The sequence below is a fragment of the Chiloscyllium plagiosum genome, unplaced genomic scaffold, assembly GCF_037043375.1.
Source record: "Chiloscyllium plagiosum isolate Xiang-an unplaced genomic scaffold, Cpla_swu_hap1 HiC_scaffold_25, whole genome shotgun sequence".
Taxonomy (NCBI): domain Eukaryota; kingdom Metazoa; phylum Chordata; class Chondrichthyes; order Orectolobiformes; family Hemiscylliidae; genus Chiloscyllium; species Chiloscyllium plagiosum.
The window spans coordinates 37,016,418-37,033,705 of NW_028270163.1; the positions used below are offsets into that span (position 1 = coordinate 37,016,418).

General features: G+C 37.5%; 2 protein-coding genes across 5 annotated transcripts in view; one reads left to right on the plus strand and one right to left on the minus strand.

Annotated features, from left to right (window-relative positions):
* Positions 1-15,516, plus strand: part of ndufaf8 (NADH:ubiquinone oxidoreductase complex assembly factor 8) — a 56,972-nt gene extending 41,456 nt beyond the window's left edge. For 2 of the 3 annotated variants that reach the window (XR_006315252.2, XR_015761413.1), the window contains one exon: positions 14,831-15,516. The gene's annotated coding sequence lies outside the window, so the exon portion shown is untranslated. Of the gene's footprint in view, positions 1-1,822; positions 1,907-14,830 lie in introns of all 3 variants that reach the window. The other variant, XR_006315251.2, reaches the window with a different exon arrangement.
* slc38a10 (solute carrier family 38 member 10) overlaps positions 1-17,288 on the minus strand; it is a 131,322-nt gene that overhangs the window by 30,643 nt on the left and 83,391 nt on the right. The window lies entirely within an intron of this gene.

The following is a 17,288-nucleotide window of genomic DNA, read 5'->3' on the forward strand; positions in this document are numbered from 1 at the left end:
ACAGTGTGAAAAAAGCATGGAGAATTAAAATAAAGTATGTTCACCACCACACAGGGCAGCCTGAATGCCTACAAAATGCGATGAATAAAGTGTCATGGCTATTAAATAATTTAACTTCAAGAAGACTAGGAATATAAATGATTAATAATAAACTGCTCATTAAGATATTTATTAAAAAGTGAACATTAACGCTCCAGAATTATTCAGCTTTATAAAAATCTCTTTAAAGTTTATGCTAAGTCCAAAGCAAAGCTCTTTCCACCAGTACTGCCATTAAATTTTTCGTGTGTTCTTTAATTATACTTTATAATATTCAGGTTATTAGCAACAAGCCAAATGTTTCACAGGCGCTATGTGAATGAAGTTTGTATTTTGGATAAAACAGCCTTAAAATATAATGAATGATTCTCTTAGGTCACTGAATGAAAAACAGGTGATTCTTTCCAAAAAAAAGGTTAAATCTTTTTACTAGTAAATGTTAGTGTTGCATTACTCTCCACCGAAAAGCACAATTGTCAGGAATGGGTTCAAAGAGCCTTGCAAAAGACACCAATGCCCATCTGTGCATCTTCTGCACCTTGGTCATAGTTTTATTTTTAGCAGATTCAGTTTCAAAGGCTCATTTTGTGGAACGCGTATTTTAGACCCTATTTATGTTACCTCCATTTTGGTTCATGCCATCTTCCAAGTGCTCTTTTGAGTACATATTTCAGGGCAAAGGCAAAAGGTTCTGCACAATGTGTTCTGTGTTTAACAATCTCCCTAAGGTTCCTGCATGAATGGGTAATGGGACAATGGCAACTATGCAATCCAGCAGCATACCTCTCTCTAAGAAAATTCTCACCTACAATGGTCAAGAGAATTAAAATTCAAATGATTTTAAATTTCAAGATAAATTAATTCGATATTCAATGAAATCAGTTCATAGTACGTCCATTGAAACAAATTCATTATTTATTGCTGCAAATACAATTAGACTAACCTACTTCATCAGCACAAATTTATTCATCAATTACAGCAAAAAAACCTTCCTAAATATATCCATCAATTGGGTTCTAATAATTTTCTTTCAGAGACACAATAAAATTTCTCCTTAAAGACACACTCTGGGCAAATCAAATGCATTACTAATACAACTCATAAGATTTCTTTTGAATGCTGTTGAAACAGAGTTAGAAGCTGCATATTAGTACTCCAAAACACAGAATCACAGACAACTTAAAATTCACATTCAAACCTGGTTATTCCCAAGCTTAGAGAGAAAGTGAGGGCTGCAGATGCTGGAGATCAGAGCTGAAAATGTGTTGCTGGAAAAGCGCAGGTCAGGCAGGCATTCCTGAAGAAGGGCTTATGCCTGAAACGTCGATTCTCCTGTTCCTTGGATGCTGCCTGACCTGCTGCGCTTTTCCAGCAACACATTTTCAGCTATTCCCAAGCTTAGTTTGGTTTCAGCAAGTTGCTAGTTACAGTACTGCATAGACAGGTCTAACTCAAAGGAGAAAAAAAATAGTAAGAATTGAATGGAGACCTATCCACATCATGGTAAAGTGTTCTTGCCTCCCATTAGTTAACAATCCATAACTGATCATCAGGTTTATCTGAACTTCTGAAAACGTTGAATTATTATTCAACCATGTAGATTAGATATACATCTCCAAACAAATAACCATAATGTAGAAATCAGCTTGCAGGTTAAATATTTGTACAGTAAAACAGACGATATGGCACATCACCACACTAGTACTGTGTTAAACATTAAGTTGAATGTTTAAACATTATTGTGACTAGCATATTACTTTATACAACATTTGCTTCCATCCAGCACCAAAACTACTCCAAGGAGGGTGGCTAATAATTTGATATTCCACAAGCACAGATGGACATCACAAAACTTCATTAACGCTTTGTAAGTAATTAAAGACCCTTCACAACAAGTTGGTGCCTCGCACAGATATCAATTAAACATCAATTACTTTGAAGTATGACTTGCATTAATAAGTTTTCAAACAAAAGATTTAGGCTAGCATTGAGTATGGGGTGTGTGTGTCACTACATTCTCAATAATAAGCAGTCTTTCAGGTACGGGTAATATTCTATTCTTCTAGTTATTGCCGTTTGGCAGAGTGCCTTCTGTTGCAGTTTTCCAGAGTATCAATTTATACCTTTGGATGGGAGAATGCCAAATTCTACCACCAATTTATCCTGTTTTTTTCATTCTATTCATGCATGCTCAACCCAACCCTTCTGAATTATTTGCGAAAGTGCAATAAGTACAACACAATCACTGACAGCACGTAAGGAAAACCTTGTGAAGTACAGCATTGTGGATTTGCTGTCACTGAACCTAAACCCACACAAATCTTACACATTTGAGACAAAAGAGATACAAGAGCAGAGAGCACAGGCTCCAGGGTAATCAGAAAACACCAGACGTTGCAATAACTCACTTCGGGTATTTATGAGCTCTCTCTGGGATCCTCCACTTATTTGAATATTACAGTTGCACAACCTCCCTCTCCCAATGTGTCTCTCTCACATTGTAAAACCGATGGAGGAGTGTGAATAGCTGCTGCTGAAGCTATGCTTTCCAATTATAACAGTTTCTTTTTGCATGTCATACGGCAGGCCATTGGGTTTCAATTTTCACAGAAAAACAAACTGAATTGTGGAATGTGATCCCAAAGCACAAATAAAAATCCTGAATATCAATGAAATAGAAAGCTATTTGACTTATTTGGTTACCAGAAAGCCTTGACTCAGTTTTTTTAAAGCTTTACTTTCTTTTTGACTCGGAGGCCACGCCAATTTGTTTAGAAGCAGTTTGTCAGATTTTCTCAGCTTTGCAATACTTCCTGTTTATTGGGTTCACAAATCAGATAAAGTTCAACAGATTTTAAATTTTGTGAAAATATTTAATGACAAACCAAAATTAGGAATTCTTATCCCAAAAGCATTTTTCAGTCCTTAACTACCAATGGCTCTGATGTGATCTTCCAGAGAATCGTTCCTGTTTGAGGGAGTAGAAATTGGTTCCCGTCACTTCATGTACTTGGTCGTTATGAACCGTTGTCAACTTCCGTTTACTATACAGATAAAGAGTGTTTAATTATCACATTTCACTCTTGATTTTTTTTTAAAAAGAGCTTGTATTAAAACTTCTGACAAAAAAAATCAGAAATGTACATCGACAGCCTTGAATACTAGACTGAACTTAATTTTAAGTTGTAATAAACTCAAATGTACATTTGAAAACAAACATATTTCAGAGAATGGCAAGAACATTAAGTATTACTATATTTTCTTTTACATACATTGAAACCTTTTGTATCATCAGAAGCTTCTGGTAGCAATTCCATACCAAATAATACAAGAGCAACATAATTTACACAAACAAATACTAAGGATACAGAAGACACTTTAATCTTCAATTATTGCTGGCTACTAGTCATTTTATGACTTTGATATCGTGCACAACACAACCCTGCATAAAATACTCAATGAAAACAAAACAGTGAAGGTTTTCCATTATTTTTCTTTTATCCATTGAATGGACTATGGGCATCATTGGCGAGGCCAACATTTATTGCCCATTCCTAGCTGCTCTTGAAAATCTCAAGAAGTGCAGTCTAATGGAAGACAAGAATATTTCTGTTGACATCACAGAAGTAAAACCTTAAGTAGAGATGCAAAGGAAACAGTAGTCAGTTTGATATATTAGCGGTCTGTACACCTCTATTCTGTTCATAAGCATGACCAAAATGTTGGGAGTTTCTTCCCATTTCAATTCTCTGTCCCACTACCATTCTGACCTTTTTGCTCTTGCCCGATTAAGCTCTTCCAATGGAGCTCAACAGAGGCTCGAGAAACAGCAACATATTTTTCAATAATATACTCTTCAACCTTCAAGAATCACCAGAATTCAACAATTTCAGAACCTAAATAGTGCTCCTAATTTCCCAGGCGAGTGCTGGCAATGATTCTATTTTATAACTTATTGGCCCTCAAAACACTTATTTTCCTTTGTCTATTACCATTCCCTTTTTGTTTGTACTATTATCCCTTTTGTCATTAATCACTATGTCCCACCTTCCCACCATCATTCCTCAATATTTCCTCCACTAAGCACACCCATCTTTATCCTCTTTGTGGATTTCCTTAAACCCATTTCATGTGTAACATTTTAGTTCAATGAGATAAGAAACCTAAATCTTTAACTCTGTTTCCCACTGCTTTGTTCCACATGATTCCAAGTTTTATTCATCAGATTATGCTAATGTTGTGTCTTGGAACACGAAGCATCTTGCATTACAGTTACATCAACTGGTCAACTGCTGAAACTTACCCTAGCTGACTTAACTCTTCACACAACCCAAAAGAGTTGATAGAAGACTCAATGCAACAACACATTTGCACAGAAAGGGAAGGCGACGGCCTAGTAGCATTATTGCTAGACTATTAATCCAGAGACCCAAATAATGTTCTGGGGGCCTGAGTTTGAATCCCACAGTGGCAGATAGTGGTATGTTATTTCCAGATTATCAATGGATTCAGAGTTTAATGATGACCACAAAATCATGACTGATTGTCAATGAAAATCCATCTGGATCACTATGTCCTTTAGGGAAGGAAATCTGCTTTCTTTACCCAGTCTACATGTGACGCCAGACTCACAGCAATGTGGTTAACTCTAAACTGCCCTTTGGATAATTAGGGATACACAATAAATGGAGGTCCAGTAAGTGATGCTCAATTGACAAGCTAGGAATTTTGCCTCTTAACTTCATCAAATACATCCTAAAAGTTTTATAAAATCGATTTGCATGGTTCGAGAAGATTTGTTTTTATAGTGTCGTTGACGACTTAAAATTTCAAATCATACCATCAAGCCTCTGGTCAACATGTGGATAAAACCTAAGTTTTTGAGTAGTAAACAGAGAGGCCTTACAGAACCATGCAAGAGAAACAAACCCCGATACTCAAAAATGCCATTTTGCGAAATGTCATTGAGGTGGGAGGAGTACACTGTCTTTCTTTACTAATATTCCAGCGGTCACAATAGAAACTTAATTGCTTTACCCAGCTACTAAATGGCTAATCATAAGCTTCCTTTATATCAGAATCAAAATAAAAAGATCAACTAACTTTCTTCAACAAATAACTGATTTATTTAAAAACATTATTCAATACTGATGCAAAACTACTTCACATACTGAGAAGTACAAAAGTATAAATGATCACTCGTCTCAACAACTCAAAATGCACAAACTGGCAAACAGGGTAAAGCGAAAAAAATTCTCTGCAGAGGTTCATTTTGAGAAAAAGAGCTTTGACCAATGAGTTTTAGTTGTTGAAGGCAAAATAAATGGTGTGGAATGGTCAGCTGTTTGTTTAGCTGGCATACTGGCACATGGGTCATGAAACACAGAGGCACTACACCATCCAGAATAAAGGAACCCATTCATTAGCACCCTATCTACCATCAAAAGCACAGTGGCAACAGTGTGAATCATCTACAAGGTACACCGCAGTAACTTGGCAGTTTCTCCCACAAGAGTTTCCCAACCAATGACCTCTATCACCTAGAAGGACAAGGGTCACAGAAGCATGGAAACACCATCTCCTGGAAGTTCCCCTCCAAGCCACACACCATCTTGACTTAGAACTACATCATCATTCCTTCATTGCCACTGGGGTCAAAATCCTAAAATTCCCTTCAAAACAGCATTACAGATGCTCTTATGCTGCAAAGGCTGCAGTGGTTGAAGGTGTTAGCACACTGCCACTTTCTCCAGGGCAATTACATGCCAGCCTAGTCAATGATACCCACATCTCATAAATAAACAAAATAGTCAAGCAGCTGTTTCTGGGATCCTTGCCGATGTTTTCTGAGCAAGCAGCATTGTCGAGGATCCTTCTGGACACTTTTCAGGAGCCGTTGTTATATATTGTGTTTAATTTCCATCATTAGTACAACCACTGCTACTGCCCTACAGACTAATCTGACACATTGATCATACAATGAGAATAACATGAACACAACCATCTGTATTCAGTTTTGCAAAATAAAGTCATTTCTTCTCCTCCTATTAATTCCAGCATCTGGTTTACCGAGACTAACCTTCAATTTGAAGCCAGTAAAAATGCATCCCATTTCTGTCAAGTGTCTACTTTTGTTCCACTTTCACCTTAGATTACTCTATGTATCTATATATCCTCTGTTCATTCTGCAACAATATATTAAAAGCCACATTGTATAATCCACATTTGAAAGCCAAGTAATCGGACTAGAAAAAACACAAATTAAAACATTCCATTACTGACAGTGGCAAAGGAACCCTTTAGAGCTACCTCTTCAGATAAGTTAAAATTTAAGAGCATTCATTTGCTTTGTCTCTATGCAAATAATTGAATTCTAATTTTCTTCACTCCCCTCCTGAATGTTTGACTCTATGAACATACACTAATGTGACAAACAGGAAAAGACTTGTTGATGCACAGTTCCAGCAGATCTGGATGCACATCTTTCCTTGCTCAAGTGATTTATTTACTCACAGGATGAGGGCATCATTGGCTAGCCCAGTACATATTGACCATTCCTAATTGCTATTGAGGTGGTGGCACTGGCGTACATGAACTGATGCACTCCCTGTGTTGTAAACATACAGTGCTATTGGAAGTTTCAGGACTTTGACTCAGCAACAGTGAAGAAACAGTGACACTACTCCAAGTCAGGATAGTGTATGGTTTAGAGGGAGACTTGCAAGTGATGTTCTCATGCATCTGTTACGCTTGAACTCCTAGATTGTAGAGGTGATGGACATGAAAGGTGTTGTCTAAGGAGCGTTGCTAAGTTGCTTCAGTGCATCTTGAAGATAGCACTCTTGCTACTGTGCATTAGTAGAGGATGATATGAATGCTGAAGATTTTAGATCAGGTGACAATCAAGTGGGTTTTGTCATGGTACTTACAAACATGAGAGAAAAAGGATCAGAAGCTGACCATTCAGCCCTTCGACCCTGTTCTGCCATTCTATATGCTCATGATCAATCTGTTTGTGACCCCGATTCCGCATTCCCATCTGCCTGATAACCCCAGATTTCCCAGTCAAGCAAGAATCTGCATCTATCTTAATAATATTCAACGACCCCACCTTCATTGCTTCCCGAGGCAGTGCGTTTCAAAGTCATACAACAATCAAATGTTTATTTATAAACTCTACACTAAAAGCGTAACTCCTAATTTTAAAACAGTGCTCCCTAGGTCTGGATTGACACACAAGAGGTAATATCCTTACCATTTCACATTGTCAAGACTATTCAGCATTTTACGTCAAACAAGTCACCTTTCACTCTAAAGGCCGGTGGAAACAAGACCAGCCTGTCAAATCTATTCCTATACAATAAACCACTCATTCTAGATGTTAATCTCTTAAATCTACACTGAACTGCCTTCAATGCATTTAAATCTCCCCTCAAAACCAAAACTGCGTACGTATTCATGATGTAGTCTCACCAATGTCCGACATAAAAGTAACATTATGCTTGAATTATGTTCAATTTCTCTCATATAAAGGAGAGCTTCCGAGTTACCACTTTGATGATACAGGTTGTTCTGCTCACACGTTTCGTTAATGTGAATTGGCTATAATGCGATTGATGAATAGGCAATGCTGTTTCTAAAGCAAGATCTTTTAAAATGCGTGTTGGCTATAAAGCGACTGCATCGCCAATACTTTAAATGCTATTTTATTGCACGATTTTTATATAGCACAGGAACACACAAGAACACAACCATTGCGTTATAGAATAACTGCCTGTATGCACTATCTGCATAGTGACTTATGACATTATGCACCAGAACACACAAATTCTCTTGCACCAGAGTTCTATAGTTGTTCTCCAGTTTAGTAACCCTCTGTTCTTCATTCTTTCTGCCAAAATGAATAACTTTATACTATCCCATATTTTGGTCAGATCTATGGACGAGTAAGGCGTTCAACAAGGTTCCTCATGATTAGGAAGGTTAGATTTCATGCAATACAGAAAGAACTAGTTGTTTGGATATAGAATTGATGGTGGAGGAAGGTTGCTTTTCAGACTGGAGGCCTGTGACCAGTGGTTATGCCACAAGGATTAGTGTTGGGTCCACTGCTTTTTGGCATTTACATAAAATGTATTTGGCTGTGAACATAGGAGGTATATTTAGTAAATTTTCAGATAACAAAAAATTGGAGGTGCAGTGGATAGCGAAGGAGGTTACCTCAGTACAACGGGATCGTGATCAGCTGGGCCAATGGGCTGAGGAGCAGCAGATGGAGTTTAATTTAGATAAACATGAGGTGCTGCATTTTGGAAAGGCAACTCAGAGCAGGACTTATATACTTAATGGTAAGGTCCCAGGGAGTGTTGCTGAAGAGAGAGAGAGCGAGAGCGAGAGAGAGCGAGCGAGCACGCTTGGAGTGCAGGTTCATAATTCCTTGAATATGGTGTCGCAGGTAGATAGGATAGTGAAGGGTGCTTGGTATGCTTTAATTGGACAGAATACTGCAAATAGGAGTTGGGAAGTCATGTTGCAGCTGTACAGGATATTGGTAAGGCCGCTTTTGGAATACAGTGTGCAATTCTGGTCTCCCTCCTATCGGAAGTATGTTGTGAAACTTGAAACGATTCAGAAAAGATTTACAAGGTTGTTGTCAGGGTTGGAGGATTTGAGCTACAGGGAGAAGCTGAACAGGCTGGGGCTGTTTTCCCTGGAGCAACTGAGGCTGATGGATGGCCTGATAGAGGTTTATAAAATCATGAGGGGCATGGATAAGGTAAATAGACAATGTCTTTTCCCTGGGGTGCAGGAGTCCAGAACTACATGACATAGGTTTAGTATGAGAGGGGAAGGATATAAAAGGGATCTAGGGGGCAACTTTCTCACACAGAGGGTGGTGCGTGTATGGAATGAGCTGCCAGAGGAAGTGGTGGAGGCTGGTACAATTGCCATTAAAAAAGGCACAAAGTTTGTGCGAAGATTTGTAGCTCGGGTGCTCGTTGTTGTGGTTCTGTTCGCCGAGCTGGAAATTTTTGTTGCAAACGTTTCGTCCCCTGGCTAGGCGACATCATCAGTGCTTGGGAGCCTCATGCGAAGCGCTTCTTTGATGTTTCCTCCGGTGTTTATTGTGGTCTGTCCCTGCCGCTTCCGGTTGTCAGTTTCAGCTGTCCGCTGCAGTGGTTGGTATATTGGGTCCAGGTCGATGTGTTTGTTGATGGAGTTTGTGGATGAATGCCATGCCTCTAGGAATTCCCTGGCTGTTCTCTGTCTGGTTTGCCCTATGATAGTTGTGTTGTCCCAGTCGAATTCATGTTGCTTGTTGTCTGCGTGTGTGGCTACTAAGGATAGCTGGTCGTGTCGTTTCGTGGCTAGTTGATGTTCATGTATGCGGATTGTTAGCTGTCTTCCTGTTTGTCCTATATAGCGTTTAGTGCAGTCCTTGCATGGTATTTTGTACACTACATTCGTCTTGCTCATGTTGGCAACATGAGCATGAGCAAGACGAATGTAGTGTACAAAATACCATGCAAGGACTGCACTAAACACTATATAGGACAAACAGGAAGACAGCTAACAATCCGCATACATGAACATCAACTAGCCACGAAACGACACGACCAGCTATCCTTAGTGGCCACACACGCAGACAACAAGCAACATGAATTCGATTGGGACAACACTACTATCATAGGGCAAGCCAGACAGAGAACAGCCAGGGAATTCCTAGAGGCATGGCATTCATCCACAAACTCCATCAACAAACACATCGACCTGGACCCAATATACCAACCACTACAGCGGACAGCTGAAACTGACAACCGGAAGCGGCAGGGACAGACCACTATAAACACCGGAGGAAACATCAAAGAAGCGCTTCACGGGAGGCTCCCAAGCACTGATAATGTCGCCTAGCCAGGGGACGAAACGTTTGCAACAAAAACTTAAAAAAGGCATCTGGGAAGGGTTGAGAGGGATATGGGCCAAGTGCTGGCAAATGTGACTAGATTAGGTTAGAATATCTGGTTGGCATGGATGAGTTAGACAAAGGTCTGTTTCCATGCTGTACATCTCTATGACTATCTGCCAGATTTTTGTTCATTAATTCAAACTATCTGTAGCTGTCTACAATTTCCTTAATTTTCTTCACAACATATTTCCCTATCAAGGTGTCATCTGCATTTAGCTTCACTCCCCTCATCTAACTCAAAAGATTTAAATTGTAAAGGTCAAGGTCCTTACAGGATCCACTTATCATCTTCTGTCAATTAGACAAAGAGCGATATAGATATAAAAGTGCTCAACGAATAATGAGGGCAATCCCATACAACGGTGTAATTTTGAAGTTCAAACATATAAACATTTCCTGGACGTACAAATAGCTACTTTATATTGTCTGCTATTACATTTGGACTTAAAAAAGGAATCAGTTTGCAACCCAGAGACTGCCTGCACTTTGGCTGGAAGAAAACAAATCTCTTTTCTATGCTAATGCTACCTGTATATCATGAGCTTTTATTTTATGCAATAATCTTTGCTCAAGATCTAATGTCTTCCAGAAATCCAAGTGCAGTACTGCTTTTTCCACAACACATTACTCCTTTGAAAGAACACCAATAAATTGTTAGATTGATTTCTCGTCAATGAAACCAAGCTGACTCTTGAGATTACCTTGAGATTTTTTTAAAAATGTGAGCAACTATAATCTCTTTAATGATCAATTCAAACACCTTCCCCATGACAGACATCAAGTTAACATACCCATGGTTTCTAATCCCTAGGTGGACCACATTGCAAGTTCCTTTCCAGCCCTGGGTAGATAAATTAGACACCAGGGTGCATTACAAACATTGCTGGAGCTGCACTCTTCCAGCCAATGGACAATATTCTACCATATTCCTGACTTGTGTTTTGCAGATTAGCTTTGAGGAGTCAAGTGGTAATTTACTTCAGAAGTTGCAAACTCACATCTGCTTTGTAGCCATACTATTTGTATGCCTGATCCAGTTCAGTGATAGGTCAACCCCCAGGACTTGAAATAACATGAATCTAGATAATAACCATCAGCAAACTATGTATCCTCAGGCATTCTCGTTCAACATCTTTATGTAGATATGTACACACTTCTGGTAGAGCCCATTAGATCAATTGAAGCAGCTGGATGATTGTTTTCCTAAATTTTCTTTTCAACATTAAGGCGAACTGAAGCTCCTCTATGTTAAGCTTGATCCATAGCAGACCGGGAATGAAAATTTGAACCTTCCTGATCTGAGCTACTCATTGACTAAACTGACTAAGCTATTTAGCTGTTATTTACTTCAAATAAACATTAATATCTTGCCAGCCTTATTTCCACACTCCGTGCATTTTGCTATTGAGGCATGAAGTCGATGCAGCTTTTTTAGTTTAATGTAAAAATATTCAAACCAAGTTAACAACTGAATTGAAATGCAAATTTTATTTTTAAGAAATGAGCCTGAGCCATTGAACAGAGAGCTACTCTCACCATCTCAATTACATATATCATGATATAAAGTGCAGTATCAAAGCATCACAACTCCTAAAATTGGCTTTGAATCTATCACCCTATCTTCAGTTACTAGACAATCTTGTTTTGCTTTGGGGGAGCTCCAGCAGTCTGCCAGCTGACGTCACAGAAACTATCTGTTTTAATTATCAGGTCAGGAAAGTGCAAGAATTGGAATACATATCAGAGTATGACTGCCTTTAATCAACACAAAAATCCATTTCATAATTGTAAAAACAGTTGTTTGCAGTGGCATTCTAGAAACCATACAGAATGCATTTAACAACATAAAACACTGCTGACTGAAATCAAAATACTGGACAGTGATCAGGGTATGGATGAGAAAATTAGGGTAAGAAAATTCTGGACAATATGAAAACCAAGTTTGAAAACAAATGTAATAAAAGGAAAACAATAACCAACACCATTTACTTGTGTGAATTAAGTTGAGATTTTCTTGAAATAAGGAATAAATTTGGCACGATTTTAATTGGGAAAGGAGTTGTACTATTCAGCTCAGAGACTACCCTCTTCATACACTTCGAGATCTGCTTTTGGCTGGATATTTTAAATCAGGATCACATAAATACCTATCAAGAGTTCACATTATTACCCTCCACTAATAATTTAGCAAATCAATAATGGGAATCAACAATGTCCTCAATATCTACAGCTGGTTGGTTCCACAGAAGCCAACAACAGTGGTAATATCATGAGGAGACTAGCTTTCTTGCACCTACCATTGTTGCTGATGTTAAAGAATCAGTTTTAATCAGATTTCATTTTGGGGTGGAGATGAGGGGAAATAGGAAGCCATTACAACAGACAGTAGCTACTGTCTTTACCTGGTCTGACCTACATGTGACCCAGAGCCACAGCAATCAGGATGACTCTCAGTTGTCCTTTGGTCAATTAGGGAAGGCAATAAATGCCAGCCCAGCCAACATTTCCCTCTCCAGTAAATTGTAAATCTTCCTTGGTATCCAACATTACAATTACTGATGTAATAACTTCAAGCTATGGGTTTACAGATGTGAAGCTATGTTCTCATATCAGTTGCCCTGGCGTTACCAGCACAGAAGTACATGCAAACACACAAGTAACATGTATCTTTCAATAAAAAAAACTGTGATTTTGATTTTGCCAAATAAATTAAGAAATCTGGATATCAGTAGGAGGACATACAGTAGAAACAAAGGTTTATTGATGAGTGGCTTGTCTTTCAAAAGAAAATAATTAAATCAAAACCATTTGTTCATCCTTATATTCTTAGCGCCATCTTTTCAAAGGTAATTATGGATGGATAATAAATGCTGGTATTGCCAAATATGTTTGAATCCCACAAATGAGCTAAAAAACCAAGTCTCACTTGTCTCGCATTGTTGATTCTCAGTTAGGCTATTAAAGCTTCACAACTCACCAAAGCCAAGCACTTTATTGAGAAATGAAAAATAAACAAGCACTGACATTCCCCTTCACCTAACAAAACTAAAACGGGGTAAAGATTAGTGTACAGACAGGGGTATCATAAAATGATTTAACGGATAAAGATATAATGAAATGGGATGCTGTATTTAATTTTCCTTAAGGTATTCACTTGCAATGTCCCTCACAAGGAAAACAAAGAATTCGTTCTCCTTAAGTGAGTTACATTGACAATTATTTATAGCAATTATTTGCCCAGATTAATTGGGCTAATTAAAAGTGGGCTGAATTGCTAGTTATGACGACAACAGCAAAAACAAGCTTAATTCAAGAGATTACACAAGATGCTTGAGGACTCTTAAGACATAGTAGTAAAATCCCTGCCTCTGAGCCAAAATGTCCAGGTTCAAGTTCCACCTGCTTCAGAGGTGTGCCATAGCACATCTGAACAGACTAATTAAAAATATCTACAAGATGCTCAAGAGGTCTTGTGGCACAGTGGCAATCTCTGTCTCTGAACCAGAAGGCCTGTTTTCAAGTGTCAATTGTTCCAGAGGTGTCATAGCATTTTTAAATAAGTTGGTTAAGAAATACCTATAAGATACTCCATCCACCATGCTGTCTGTATGGCATTTCTGCAGACAAAATTCCACTTAAACTAACCTGTTTTCCAGCCGTGTTCCTCATATCAGATTAGTCTCAAATGGAGTTCCAGACAGGCTTTGTAGTTGTTCATCAACAACTTTTTATGCAATGCATGTTTTCAATCTCAATTATACGCAAGAATAGTAATGCCTCCTGTGATTTTGAATATAAGAACGCTGGGTTTAAAAAAAAACTTTCTTTCCCTTCCTCATTTATTATTAAAGAATGTCAAATAGTTATTAAGAGCAGGTTGGCAGCTTTTGTTTTTATTCTTCACTAACAAAACACTGACCAACCCAGTGAGTCAACTTATTAATTAAAAATCAATCCACAGTGCAAAAACAAGGTACTTGTTGTTCAAAGTAAAAACACATGTTAAAATAAAACCAGCTTGTATAAAGTGAATGGGAAACAGATGTTTATTGATTAAGGGGGCACAGGTGATGGAAAGACTGTGCTGGTATATAGTGCACATGCTGTTAACCAGAAAGCAGCTGTTTCCCAGATTCCAAGGCCACATCCATAATGGCTGCAATTTCATGTTAGGACAGATCTGATTATACCATAACTCACCCTGGCTGGTAGCCATTTGGCTATTTGAGTGCTTTTCCCCTATAGAGTTGAAGATATACACAGAGGATGCACGGGGTTGAGTAGTGACATGCCAAGAGGAATCCACTAATGAGGAAGACTAAAAAACATTCTCACTCACATGTGGAACAAATATAGTATTCTTCATTGCTTCCATTGTGTATTGTTATACAATAGAAAACAAAAAAACACTCTCATCGGACACAATTGTCCAGAGGGGGTATGTTAAGCTCTCAATCATGGCTACTACCGTAGAAGTACGAATGACCTCCCCAAGAATTCTTGTGGCTTGTCTGAGTTTATGACTATCTACTCCTTTCAAATGCGCTATTTTATACTGTGGTCAACAAAGTACGAGAAACTGAATTCCTTCAAACCTATTTATCTTGGATCTTTATAGTTATGGGAAAGAAGAACACTTTTCCATCAGTTTATTTAGATTCAGTTTCACATGTTTTTTTCTAAAGTGACAAAAGCAAAATGGATAACACTTAACTATTTGCTGATGCAGTTGAATTTGAACTGCTTCATTAACTTTTTAATAAGACAGTTTAAAAACAGTTGTAATTTGAAATGTTAACAGTCTCTTTTTTCCTCTACCTGCAGGTAATAATAATCTATAATTTAATGATTTATACAAGAATTAGCTGGAAAATCCTTTGCAATCGGCAATTTGTCTCTCTCTTGCTTTTACGCAAAGTTCAACAAGCCAATCTAGAAGTGAAGAAACTGGAGAAAATTTAACCAGATTTCAGTAAAAAAAAAATCACAGCTTCCATGTCAAATGCAGCAAATTGATATTCACCACCTGTTTTGGTTCAGAAATTCTCTGAAGCACCTCCAGTCAACACAAAGAATGCAAGCACTTCAACCTGATCTATGTACTGGAACGGAGTTTGATTTGTACATTTCATCAAACTGCCAGTTACATCTAAACAAAAAAAAAGTGCCAGAGAACAAGTTTCAACTACTAAAGGGTTCTATTACATAGTTGCGCTTTGATCAAATATTATATGCTGAACGTAGCCACAAGGCAACAACATTTCTCCTGACCTGTAAGGTTACCTTAGTGGGTGTGATTAAATACAAGATATTAAGTATGCTTGCAGCCCTTTTATTTCAAAATAAAAGAAATACTGCCTTCAAGGTATGGCTTGGACATGAATTTCAATTTATATTAAACATCCAGTCAGCATTTCTCTCTTCAAGGGCCACACACACTAATGAACAGAGAACTTATAACGTTATCAATAGTTCCATTAAATGGGTTTTGTTCTTTTAATCCCCTTGAGGGTGACTCAACTAGGACTTTGTTTGTTGCCCCTCCCCAGTTTTGCTATTTTCTACTCTGAACACAATATGTTTCAAGGGCATTCATTTATAATAACTTTGAACATAGGTAGGTGGTAATGAAATACAAGATAAAGTACTCATCAATTAAAAATATTGAAATCACATATGATACCAAAAGCATTTTACCAAATCATATTCATAATACCAAAATTCATGTAACTGATTAACAAACTTTGATCACTTTTAGTTAGATTTGCCATGCAAAATATTATGGAGATTAAAAAGGGCAAGATGCTGGGAGATTCAAAATGAAATGCACAATGCTCTCTATACATCATCTGGAATCTGAATGAATGAGGCAAAAAATTTTGCATTGCCTTAACTAATCAGATTGTGAATAATTGTGAAATGAACAGTGCAAAGTTTGCACACAAAAAAGGTACAAGCTAGAAGGGGAGAATTGCATGTCAAATCAGGAACAGAAAGAGAAAGAAAAATTGAATTAAGATAGAAAAAATACAAAGTTAAAAACTGTTGTTTTAAAAACCTCCAATAATTAAAGTCTGTAGGATAAGAATCTACTTGTAACAGTTAACTTTCAGACCTATCGAATGTCCATAATTCACATTTATGGATTGTTAAAAGGATATAGACACAAAATTACATTTTTAACTTCCTGTAACATTGCATTTTGAAGCTACAGAGCAAGCATAAGAATTTCACACTATTCAGCGTACTTGAAAAACAAAGCACAGAAGTAAATACTGTTTTTGCAAAGTTAATAGCACTTCTTCATATCAATGTTTAAATCCAAGTATTGTTTTCACCAGAAGTTGTGACATTTGACTAAGTAATGGCAAGTGCTATGAGCACTGCTTTAATGTTGAGATATGTTTTGGGCTACTGCCTCTGTCTTTTCATTTGTTCACTGATGTAAGATTTCTGTCCGTTGTTTGGCTAAAACGTTTCCTTACATAACAGCAGCTACACAGAAAAATCAGTTGGCTGTGAAACATTTGAGAGGTACTAAACACATAATGCAGCAAGCAATTACAAATTTCTCCTTTATGTTATCCACTAAAGCAGATCCTCTTGGTCAATTGAATATTAAAACTAAATATTCTTTCCTCAACTCCCTGATTAGCAATTTTGAAGTGCTGAACGGTAATTGATACACATATCAATAATACCCTCTGTAATATGATGGATCATGCAACAATTTATTAGGATACATTTCCCAATTAAAAATTAGGTAGAGCATGACTTGCTTTATTTGTAATTTACACTGACGCACTACTAGATCTTAATTTGATTAATGAACAGGACAAGCGAGTTACCTGAAGACTGAAGTAGCAACTATAATTTCACTAGGCTGACTTGGAATTCATTTTGTCTCTGTATTTTCAAAAACAAAGATGCTGAGTTGAGTAGTTGAACTGAGTTAAATCCAGATTGACAGTAGGTCAATGGAAAATATTTCAATAAGGAAGAATAAACTAGTTAAACATTCCGAAAAACTGTAAGGATTATGTGTCAAAGGCAGGGAATGAATAGTAAAGAGATATTTTCAAAAAAGGTATGACAATTATAAAGGGAAATACAGAGAAAAACTAAGAAATATAAACAGCATGGATGGAGGTTTTTAAAGTCCAAAACAAACAGATAAGAATAGCTTTGATAACAATAGCATAAAAGAACAAATCAAAGGTGGTATAGGACTATTGAGATGAAGAGAAAGATTTGTCAGGATGCCAAGAGTTATACAGTGATA